At 41.5% G+C, this 12,507-nt stretch overlaps 2 pseudogenes across 2 annotated transcripts in view; both read right to left on the reverse strand.

Annotated features, from left to right (window-relative positions):
* LOC113427945 (DLA class II histocompatibility antigen, DR-1 beta chain-like) overlaps positions 1-12,507 on the reverse strand; it is a 318,237-nt pseudogene that overhangs the window by 239,114 nt on the left and 66,616 nt on the right. The window lies entirely within an intron of this gene.
* The window catches only part of LOC148131794 (uncharacterized), a 31,579-nt pseudogene continuing 24,069 nt past the window's right edge, over positions 4,998-12,507 (reverse strand). The window contains exons 5-6 of the transcript XR_015748300.1: positions 8,756-9,630; positions 4,998-6,497 (exon numbers count right to left, since the gene is read on the reverse strand). The product of XR_015748300.1 is annotated as an uncharacterized LOC148131794 (transcript). The remainder of the gene's footprint in view (positions 6,498-8,755; positions 9,631-12,507) is intronic.

Below are 12,507 nucleotides of genomic sequence, written 5' to 3' on the forward strand. Positions count from 1 at the left end.
TGTTTGTGAAATAGGATAGCCTTTTCAATAAATTAGATATTGTAACTTCCCTCTGAAAATCTTAGAGTCCAAGATTTTCTTAACCTCATAATGTTCATGCCCCGCAATGAGAAAAGGCTTCAGAGCTTCATGTTCTGCTGGCCTCAATGAGGAAGTTACAAATGGGTTTAACAAACTACTATAAAAAACCGGTTCTGAAGGGGGAGAATTTGGGTCCTTTGAATGACATTTTTTTCAACCCTCCATCGGTTTGTTTCCTGGGCTCTTCAGGGTCTCCTTGGGAGTCGGGAAGAGCCCCTTCATCCACTTCCAGTGGGCCAGAGGAACAAGGGGCTGCTCCACCTGGAGACTCAGCCACAGGGCAGAGGAGGACAGTCCCTGAGCTACCCTGGTGAAGAATCCAGGCTTGTTGCCTGCTGGATCCTGGCTGGCCAGTTCCTCAGTTCTGCTTCAGAGGAGCCCAACGCTTCAGACTGGGGCTGGGGAAGCGGAACCGAAGCAGCTCTGCAGCTGATGGGGGTTGGAGAAAGAAACTCTGTGTGTGTGTGTGTGTGTGTGTGTGTGTGTGTGTGTGACAGAACAGAGAAAATCACAATATTGGGGGGGGGGGACAGAGGCTGCCTGAATCTGGGCCTGACTTTGTGTGACCCGCTGTGTCCAGATACACAACCGGGGCAGATGAGGACTCTGCTGCCTCCTTCAGCTGCGGGAGAGGGGGGGCTGGCTCTGGCCTGCTGGGGCTGGTGCTGGGCCAGGGGGGAATTTGAGCCCTCCAGCCCCCATTCCTGGAAAGGATCCAGGCCAACTCTGGACCCCCCAAAACTTTTCAAAAAGAATCCGGAATTCAGGATCTGTTTAACCCGCCTTTGCTTAACTCACCGGAACTCGAATCTCTCCAGAAGACTAGAATAAATGTTTTCTATGGATGTAGTGAAAGATGAGCACAAGAAACAGAATCTCTGCTTTTTGGGATAGTTTTTTTTTTTTTGGGGGAGATTTCCAGACTGTAATGGTTAAAAGGCTGTAATCCTTTAGTGGGGATATGGGATTACTGAAGTCCCCAGAATTTCTATTAAAATTCCATAATTATTTAAAATTATAAATTTATTCTTTGGTTTAATATACTCTCCATCCATCCATCCATCCTTCTTAAATAATACTGAAATCTTTTACAAGGAAGAAAATCCGCTCAGATCCTCTTATAAATATCTGAGGAAATGGATTTTTTCTTCTCCTTTGGGCAAAATATTTCCCCTCCAGAAGAAAGAAGTTCATCTCAGAGGGTAGATTCTTAGGACGGAGTCCCAGGGCTGATTCCTCTCCCCGTGAATAAAATCTTCCTCCCACAATTCTCACACTCAAAGCGTTAAGTTCCCTGGCAAACAGCAAAGGCAGGAATGGAGAATCCGGTTCGCTCATAACCTAAAATGTTTGTCAGATTTATTGAGTTTAAAGGTTTATTTCAAATCAAAGCAGAGATTTGGAAAGGTGGGAAAAGCTGCCTTTATTTGGAAACGAAATTTCCCTTCAAAAGAAGTTTTCTATGACACACATACAAAAGTTGGAGGGAGTTGTGGACAAAAACGCCTTCAAGATTTCCAGAGGGGAAACTGCGGGGAGGGTCCTTTGTCCTTCGGCTGAGAATTGGGGAGGGGGACCAAGGAAGAGCCGCTGCTCAGACAGGGGACCTCCCTAATTTCTGGGCTTGGGCCGGAAGAGAAGGGGGGATCGGGGGTCTTGGCTGGGCTCTGGGTGGGGAGAAACCCCACTTTCGACCCTTCCTGGAGGGCAAGACCGACCGGTCCCACTCCTGCCCTGGGGATCTCCCTTGCTCAGTTGGGGTTGGACTAGAAGATCTCTAAGATCCCTTCCAGCCTTTGAGTATCCCTTTCCCCTTCGGCCCTTCACCAACCAAAGCATTCCATCCACCCAGCCGTTCATGTATTGGGGGGGAGAAGGTCTGGGACTGTACGTCAAAGGGGAAACTGCCGAGGACCCTCCTGGCTCTGGGCTGAACACGGGTGGGTTCAAATTTCTTACCAGTTATGTGGGCGTGGCTTGGTGGTTATGTGATTGGCTGGGCATGGCTTGGTGGTCATATGACTGGCTAGGTGTGGCTTGGTGGTAACGTGACTGCATGGGCATCACTTGGTGGTCGTGTGACTGGCTGGGCATGGCCAACTCAACATCACTCACATCGAGGGGCGCTTCTCACCTGGCCTCTCATGACTGTGGCGATGCTGCAACCATCATAAGTGTGATAAATGGTCATAAGTCACTTTTTTCAATGCCATTGTAACTTTGAATGGTCACTGAACTGTTGTAAGTCAAGGATTACCTGTACAAAAATATAAAAAGCTTCTTTGCTTGCAAAAAGCTGCCCTAAATACCAATCATTAGATTAAAAATATCTGCAAGCCAGAGTTACAAGTCAGGCATGTTGCCAGAGCTCCTTGAGGAATTAAAATAGTTCAAATGCAATGGTAACTCTCAGCAGCCATCTCTTGCTCATATAGTCAAACCCTTTAGCAGAGAGGTCATTTAAGCTCTCCAGAAAGAGCACACCCAGGAGAAACAATCCTTAGATCCATTTGCACCACTTAAAGACACTAGCTGGTCTCACTCACCCCATAAAATATCCCAAGGAAATCATCCAGATTTAAGGAAAGATCATGTGCCCCCCAGCATTTATACAGCTTCTCCCTTGTGTGGATCCTTTCTTGGGAAGTAAGTGTACTGCTATGAGCAAAGGTCTTTCCACACTCTATGCATTTATATGGTTTCTCCCCTGTGTGGATCATCTTTTTTTTTGAAAGTTTTATTTGGATTTTCACAAAAATAAAATACAAATAAAACATCTTTTTTGAAAATAGCATGGTCCCAGGTTATCACTTCTTCATACAGACACCAAACTCAATTTCATGCTCATTTTTATATTCTATTCCATATCTTATTACCGTTTTATATTTTCTACATAGTTTTTCCCCTCTTAATTTTCTCAACTTTATTTTAATTATCTCGTCTCAATCAAATCATTATATTTATACTTTTGTCTGTCCTGTTTCAATTTCATATGATCTTTTCTTATTAAACAAATTTTTCCCTGTAGTTACCAATTGGAGTATGACACCTTTATATCTTTTAATTTTATCCATTCAAACTCTTATTTAAGCTTCAATGTATACCTTTAAGATTATAGCATTCAATATAATACATAACTTCCAATCGAATTCTGCTTGGTACATTCTTAAAATACACACTATATTCTTAAAAAGAAAAAATTATATATATATGTAAATAAAGCACACATTCCATTCCAATTCAATTCTATCATTAATATTCATTAAAATCTTAACATCTTTAACATTTCTTTTCAATTAAATATCATACTTCCTTGGGAACACGTTATAAACTTTCCATAGTTAATTCTTTTTTTTCCATTTTTCTCACTTATATTTTTATAAATCATTACTAATAATTAAAAATGTTCCCATTTAATTCTCTCAATCGTTTTAATTCATTTATTTATTACCAAACATTCAACTACATTACAGTAAATATCCATTATTTTAATCATATTTTCTAAAATTATTTCTGTTTATAATATAACAATGCTATCTTATGTACCTTTGCAGAATCCCTTTTGCAATTAAATTTTCACCCACTATCTCTAAACAAGCTTATGGTTACAATCCTTATATCTTTTCCCTGTTTCTCCATTTCTTGTTTCTGTCTTTTACAACTTCTTTTCCTTGCCTTCTTCCCCCTCTTCTTCTCCCTCCCCTTTTTACCCCCTCGTCTCTCTACTTCTAACTCTCTCATCTGTAATCCCCTTTTCTGTTGCTTTCTAATATTATACTTATCTTTCAAATTCTTCTTCTTTTTGGTTGTTTTTTCTAGTCTTAAACCTTTCACTCTCTTTCCCCCCTTTTCTTTTTTCCCCCCACTTAAAATTATTTGATCATTAAAGATGGCTTCTTCTTTTTCCCAATCTTCTTGTTCTGCAAGCATTTCTTGTTGTTTCTCATAGTTCCAGATCTCCATTTCTAAGAATTGAAATACGAAGCCAAAAGAACCTCTCCCTTCTTGTGCATCTTCTTTTAATTTTTTAAGTTCCATTTTCAGTTCTTCTAAGAGTGATACCATTTTAAAGACTTTTAAACAACCACATGGTTAATTTTAGTCATCTAGATGCAAAAACCAAAAATCACCAAGTAATCCAAATAATCCAAGGCTGTTTCTTTCTGCTTCTTTTTTCCACTTTCTCTTCCTGGGGTTCTATTATTTTGTTACCAAGTTTCAATTAAGATGTATCTTTGAGAAATCTTGTTAAAATTCCACGAAGGAACTGTAAGTTCCTTTTAGTTAAAGTTCCATTCCTTGGTTCCAGGCAGTCTCCTCCATTTTTCCAGATCCTGCCCTTTTATTCTTTTTTTTTCTCCTTTCCTGCTTTTAAAAACTTTTAAATATCCAGAAATCTTTATTATCCCTTTGACTTTTATTTTCAGCTTAGATGCCTATTAATGTCAAAGTGGATTCTTTTCCAATTTCTTGCTTAAGTCTCTTAGCTGTCAGTATAAGGAAAGGAAGAAAAAAAAACCTAATCCTTTCCCTTCTCTCTCTCCTTCGCAGCTTCAAAATCTTCTTTGGGAACAATGTTATTAAATTTAAATTCCAGGGTACCTTATTTGTTGCTTTTGCTGTTTGACCCAGTCAACCAAAACTTTCTCTTCTTATCTTCCTCTTGCACATTCTTTTCCAGTCAAGTTCTTCTTTGTGGTGGCCATTTCTGACCACCACTACAACTGCCTTTGGGAAAGGGAGTAATGGCCAGCCGGGGAGGAGAGATGCGGCTCTCCTCAACCTGCAGGCAGTCTCCCCCTTCTTCACCTCTACGGGGTAGCTTAGCCCCGAAACCAGCCAGCTCGGGGCGCTCCAGCGGCGAGCACGGATCGAAGCCTCACAGACACGAGGTTTTGGTCTGTCACCGAAGAAGCTCAAACCGGAAGTCCTGTGTGGATCATTTTATGGGAAATAAGATTACCTTTTTGAGCAAAGGCCTTTCCTCTCTATGCATTTATATGGTTTCTCGCCTTTGTGGATCCTTTCATGGACAGTAAATGTACTGCTCTGAGTAAAGGTCTTTCCACACTCTATGCATTTATATGGTTTGTCCCATGTGTGGATAATCTTATGGGGAAAAAGATTATCTCTTTGAGCAAAGGTCTTTCTACAGTCCATGCATTTATACATCTTCTCCACTATGTTGATCGTTTCATGGTAAGTAAGTGTACTGCCATGAGTAAATGTCTTTCCGCACTCCATGCGCTTAAATGGCTTCTCCCCTGTATGGATCACCTTATGGGAAATAAGATGACCACTTTGAACAAAGGACTTTCCACACCCCATGCATTTAAAAGGCTTTCCCCCCATGTGGATCCTTTTGTGTATTATTAGGTCAGTTATCAGCAAAGGTCTTTCCACACTCCATGCATTTATATGGTTTCTCCTCTGTGAGGATCATCTTACAGAAAGTAAGATTACCTCTGAGCAAAGGTCTTTCCACACTCTATGCATTTATATGGTTTCTCCCATGTGTGGGTCATCTTATGGGGAAATAAGAGTACCTCTTTGAGCAAAGGTCTTTTCACAGTCCATGCATTTATATGGTTTCTCCCCTTTGTGGATCCTTTCATGGATAGTAAATGTACTGCTCTGAGTAAAGGTCTTTCCACACTCTATGCATTTATATGGTTTGTTCCATGTGTGGATCTTATAGGAAATAAGATTACCTCTTTGAGCAAAGGTCTTTCCACAGTCCATGCATTTATATGGTTTCTCTCCTGAGCGGACCTTTTGGTGGCCACTAAGGCCACTACTATAAGCAAAAGTCTTTCCATACCCTATGCATTTATACAGCTTCTCCCCTGTGTAGATCCTTCCATGGGAAGTAAGTATACTGCTATGAGCAAAGGTCTTTCCACATTCCATGCATTTATATGTTTTCTCCCGTGTGGTTTATCTTATGGGAAATAAGATTACCTCTTTGAGCAAAGGCCTTTCCATACTCTATGCATTTATATGGTTTTTCCCTTTTGTGGATGCTTTCATGGGAAGTAAGTGTACTGCTATGACCAAAGGTCCTTTCACACTCCATGGATTTATATGGTTTCTCTCCTGAGTGGAGCTTTTTGTGTCTTCTAAGTCCACCGCTCTTAGTAAATGTCTTTCTGCACTTGTACATTTATATGCTTTCTCTCCTGTGTGGATCATCTGATGGGAAATAAGATGACCTGTTTGAGCAAAGGTCTTTCCATATTCCATGCATTTATATGGTTTCACCCATGTGGATCCTTTCATGGGTAGTCAGTGTACTGCTCTGAGTAAAGGTCTTTCCACACTGCATGCATTTACATGGTTTGTCCCGTGTGGATCCTTTCATGGATAATAAGTGTATTGCTATGAGCAAAGGTCTTTCCACACTCCATGCATTTATAGGGTTTATTATTTATTTATTTATTTATTTATTCAATTGCTTACAAGATAATAGGTATAAGTAAAAATATCATTATGAATACATGAATATGTTGAGGTAATTCCCCGTTAGAATGAGCACATACAGGAACACGTATTTGAGAGTAGTGTTTGAATAATACACACACAGCACTCAGAAACACTGTACAGTAAATGTTGGTTTTTACTTCCAATAAAGGTTTTAAGCAAAGTTCAAAACAAGCAGTCCAAAGTCATTCACAGGTAAGATCAGTCAGTTTTTAGTCCAGGGATAATCCAATAACAAAGTCCAGTATCAAAAACAGTTCAGTATCAGATTTACATCAAATCCAGGAATAGCAGTCAATTAGGAGGAACGGCAATACTCTCCAACAGAGGAAAAACAGAGAGACTGAGACACACTCTCTTCTGAGACTAAGTGTCAGCTCTAAGACAACCCAGGTTTCTGGCTCCATCTTATGGCCATTTGAGAAACCACACCCAATTACATTTTTGCATTTTCTTAAAGGTACAGTATTAAAATGTCTATCTTGGTTTATATATTTCCAATCCAAATACCTGTTAGGTGACTTATATTCCTAACATATAAGAAAAATAAAAAAATAAAAGAAACAATAGGACAGAGGCGGTAGGAACGTTGGTGTGCTTATGCACGCCCCCTACAGACCTCTGAGGAAAAGGGTGAGGTCAATAGTAGACAGTCTAAGGTTAAAGATTTTGGGGTTTGGGGAAGAAACCACAGAGTCAGGTAGAGCAGGGGTCCCCAACCGCCGGTCCGCGGACCGGTACCGGTCCGCGGAACAAGCCTTACCGGGCCGCTGGTTGCTGGGCGCCGCCATCTTTTTTTGGTAAAAAAGTGCTTCCGGTGAGCTTTTCTGGGTAGAAAGCTCACCGGAAGCACTTTTTCATCAAAAAGATGGCGCTTAGCCCGGTGAGCTTTTCCAGGTAGAAAGCCATTTCTACCCAAAAGCTCACCGGAGCGCTGGCGCCGCCATCTTTTGACGAAAAGTGCTTCCGGTGAGGTCACCGGAAGCACTTTTTCGTCAAAAAGATGGCGGCGCCCAGTTGATGCCGGTGCCGGTCACGCGGCGCCCAGCTGATGCCGGTACCGGGCACGCGGCGTCGAAAAGGTTGGGGATCACTGAGGTAGAGTATTCCAGACATTGACCACTCTGTTGCTGAAGTCGTATAAGTTTGGTGCGATTAACCTTGACTTTGTATCTATTGTTTACCCTTGTGTTGTTATGGTTGAAGTATTCATTGACAGGTAGGACATTGCAATGTATGATTTTGTATACTATACTTAGATTGGACTGAAGGCGGCATAGTTCTAGGTTTTCTAGGTCTAGAATTTCGAGTCTGGTGGCATAAGGTATTCTGCAATGAGTAGAGAAGTGGAGAACTCTTCTTGTGAAATATTTCTGGACTTTCTCAACTGTGTTAATATCAGATATGTAATGTGGGTTCCAGACGAGCTGTATTCGAGCATTGGTCTAGCAAATGTTTTGTATGCTCTAGTTATTAGTGTAATATAACCAGAGAAAAGGCTTAAGATTAGGTTAATGTCTTTTTGGCTATGTAGTTACAGTGGGCTCTAGCACTTAGATCATTAGAGATGAGTACTCCAAGATCCTTGACAGAGTTTGGATCATCAACAAGGTCTTGACTATTCAGCCTCTATTTTATTTTCTGATTTTTTTTGCCAATATGTAGGACAGAGCATTTATGTGTTGAGATTTGAAGTTGCCATTTGTTTGATCATTCTGATACATAGTCCAGGTCTTTTTGAAGGGTAGCAGTATTGTCTGTGGTGTTGAATAGCTTTACATCATCAGCGAAGAGAACGCAGTTGCTCTTGATATGATCACAGAGGTCATTTATGTAGCGTATGAAAAGAGTTGATTCTAGAACACTGCCTTGGGGGACACCGCTGTTGACATGTACAGAATTTGATAGGATGCTCCCAATTTTGACCACCATTTGTTGTCTGTTTGACAGGAATGCTTCTATCCAGTTATGCAGGGGTCCAGAGATACCGTAAGATTTTAGTTTTAGGAGAAGTTTGTCATGTACCACTGAATCAAAGTCTTTACAGAAGTCTATGTAGATTGTGTCTATTGCTTCACTCTGATCGAGTTGTGTAGTCCCTATGTTTTTGCACTGTAATAGTTACAGATTACATGATAGTTTTTTCCTGAAACCAAATTGTTTATTAGAAAGTAGGTTGTTTGTTTCTAAGTGGAGGATGGATCCTTTCATGGATAGTAGGTGTACTGATCTGAGTAAAGGTCTTTCCACACTTCATGCATTTATACAGTTTCTCCCCTGTATGGATCATCTTATGGAAAATAAGATTACCTCTTTGAGAAAAGGTCTTTCCACACTCTATGCATTGATATGGTTTCTCCCCTGTGTGGATCATCTTATGGGTAGTAAGATTACCTCTTTGAGCAAAGGCCTTTCAGCACTCCGTGCATTTATATGCTTTCTTTCCTGTGTGGATCATCTTATGGGAAATAAGATGACCTGTTTGAGCAAAGGTCTTTCCACATTCCATGCATTTATATGGTTTCTCCCCTGTGTGGATCCTTTCATGGATAGTAAGTGTATTGCTATGAGCAAAGGTCTTTCCACATTCCATGCATTTATAGGGTTTCTCTCCCAAGTGGATCCTTTTATGGAAAGAAAGTTGCCTGCTTGTTCTAAAACATTTTCCACAATCCAAACTTTTATAAGGCCTCTCTTTTGTGTCAATTACTTTTTGAGATATAAGAAAGTTATTCCCAAGAGGAAGAATGAATGTCCCATTGTAATTTTGTCCGTTGTGTCTTCTTATAGCATAATCTCCTTTGTTTTGAGTTAAATAGTGTTCATTTACTTTAGCTTTGATTAGCTTCACACTTTTTTCAGTGTATTTTTTCCTTATTTTCTCTTGTTGTGCAAGAAAGTCTTGCATCAGAGCATCAGAGGAAGATGAGCTTTCCTGATTCCAATTCTTTGACTGGTTTCTCTCATGGATTTCGAATTCCATTTGAATTCCAAACTTCTCCGTGCCATCTTTAGCATTGATCACTTGGAACAGTTCACAGGAATCTTGATTCTCCTGCCCAATATTACCTTCAAAGCAAAAGGGCGACAAAAATGATAACAAGGTTAGAGAAAAAGATCAAAGTGTAGAAAGTCAAGTGAATTTCTTTCTGAATTTCTCCAAAAATTCCATTAGGTTGTATGTTTGCATGCCTATAGTGATGTGATATAGACGTCATGATTTCTATATTCATGAGTCACGAAAGCTTTGAAAATATCTAGAAAAACATCTCTTTCTTTACAATTATCTTTATATATGCATATCTCACTCAGTTTTGAGTTAAGGAGTAATCAAGGGAAACATCCAAGGAGGAATTAGATTTATAGGGGGGCCTTAATTTCAGCAGAGACTAAAATTAAACAATTTTGAAACAAGCTCCTTCTTCCCCAGTGTATCTTGGAGCAGCTGCTCAACGGTGTCTGTCTGGCAGGCGGGACCCCCGCTCGGTCCGTTCCTTGATCCCAGCGATGAGACTTTGGAACAAAATCCCTTGCTGAAGCCTCCCATTACCTTATAAACACTCCTTGTGTTGAGACTGGAAAGGTTGAGGTGGTTCAAGAATGGCTATTTCACTGCCCCAAAGTCTCATCAGCTTGCAAGGGCTCTATGACCATATCTGGTACAGGCGCTGGTTCTCAGAGAATGGAGGCCTAAAGTACTTTAGTATGAGATCACATAAGCCCAATAGTGCAAGATCTCATGCTACTAATCTTCTGTGATCTCGCACCGCAGTACTTTAGGCCTGTGTTCTTTTAAAAACTGAGGACTTCACGAGATCCAGGTAAAAAGTCTTTGTGAGGGGACTGGGTCTCAAGTACTAGAGGAGGGCTGGTCATAACTTGGAATGGTTGCTAAGTGAACTGTCATAAATCGGGTATTACTGGTACCCTAGGATGCTCTGAGTTACACTGCATGAGGCCTTTGTTCTTGAATTGGATTCCATGGGCTCCCATGGGCTGAGTGTGAAACTTCTCTTCTCACACAATTTGGGGAGGTTTCAGAGGACAAATGAAAACACGCTCCTCTCACTTTTTCAAAGGCTGCTTCTTGGCACCTCCAGAGAACACATAAAAGCACATCTCATTCTTTTCAGCCTCCACAGATAAGTTCAAATAGAAATGGGAAAATACAGATAAGAAATGGCACAGAAAGCATCTAAGCAAAGAGACATTGACTCTTTCCTTCCTTGGATCACAACAAGGCCAGGTCCTTTCCTTCTCCCTCCTAGGAGATGATATCTGATTAGTGGTTATTTAATAAAAAACTAACTATAATCTCTCTTCTTGATTGGGGACTAGAAAACTCTTACCCAGAGAGACCATGTTCCTATGGTTTTCAAGCATGACTTCTGAATGCAGCACTTTCTGGTCAGGATCCAGCTGAGACCATTCCTCCTCAGAGAAATACACAGCCACCTCCTCGAAGTACACAAGAGTCTCCTGGACATGGAAAAAAGAACAGAACAGGAGGATTCGCAAGATCTGTTCATCTTCATCATTGATTTAGACAAGAGGATAGACGAGGAACTCATCCGATTTTCATACAAGACCAAATTGATAGGAATACCAACACTCCAGAAAATTGAAAGCCATCAAAAACGCCCCCAGACCAAAGAACAAAACGGACCTCCAAGCCTTCCTCGGACTCATTAATTTCTATAACATTTTTCTACCCCAGAAAACGACTGTCGCAGAACCTCTGCATAGACTCCTTGATAAAAAGGCTTCCTGGATATGGGGACGGCGAGAAGAGCATGCTTTTCACCAGATAAAAAACCTTTTGACTTCAGACGCAGTCCTCATGCAATACAATGAAACGCTACCTCTGACTGTTACTTGCGACGCATCGCCTTGGGTTGGCGCCATCCTGAGCCACGTTTTACCAAATGGAACAGAAGCCCCCGTTGCATTCTTTTCCAGAAGATTGTCCAAGCCAGAGAGGAACTATAGCCAGCTGGACAAAGAAGCCCTTGCCATCGTGTCAGCAGTAAAGAGATTCCACAATACATTTATGGTAGGACATTTTCCATTATTACAGACCATAAGCCCCTACTTGGCATATTGGCGGGTGACAAGCCCACCCCACACATCTTGTCATCTAGAATGACTAGATGGTCTGAATTTCTTGCCGCTTATAATTACAAATTGATACATCACCCTGGCAAGACAATCTCGCATGCCGACGCTTTAAGCTGCTCCCCCTTGCCAGACCTGCAAGAAGACCCAGCACCCACATTACCAGTCTTGTAAATTGAAATGATCCCCATGCCACCAGTAACCGCGCAAGACATCGCCCATGAAAATAGGAAAGACAGGCGCTTGGCGCGAGTTCTCAGCTGGGTGGAGAGGGGATGGCCAGAAACCGAGCCAAACGAACTTTTAAAACCGTTTAAAAACCGACAAACTGAACCCTTTTCGCAAAGAGGTTGTGTGTTGTGGGGAGACCGGGTAGTAATACCAGAGACACTACAGAAAAAAGTTTTAGACTTGCTGCATGACTTGCACCCTGGTATTGTGCGCATGAAAGCCCTGGCCAGGAGCTACGCTTGGTGGCCAGGCATGGACAAGCAAATTGAAACCTGGGTCGCCGCTTGTAACAGATGCCAAGAGACTCGCTCGGCTCCCCCTAATGCCCCACCATTAGAATGGGAAACACCTAGAGGCCCTTGGTCGCGCATCCATATTGACTTCGCAGGGCCAACCAAGGGGCACACCTTCTTAATAACTGTTGACGCTTATTCAAATTGGCTCGAGGTGAGCACAATGAAGACAACCACCACAGAAGCTGTCATCAAGAAATTAAATAAACTTTTCGCAATGCATGGTCTGCCAGATGTCATCGTTTCTGACAATGGGCCACAATTTACCGCCTTGGCTTTTGAACAATACTTGGCAAACCGCGGCATC

Source organism: Notechis scutatus, chromosome 2 (genome assembly GCF_049901735.1).
Source record: "Notechis scutatus isolate UNSWTSFEM ecotype Mainland chromosome 2, rNotScu1.2, whole genome shotgun sequence".
Classification (NCBI taxonomy): domain Eukaryota; kingdom Metazoa; phylum Chordata; class Lepidosauria; order Squamata; family Elapidae; genus Notechis; species Notechis scutatus.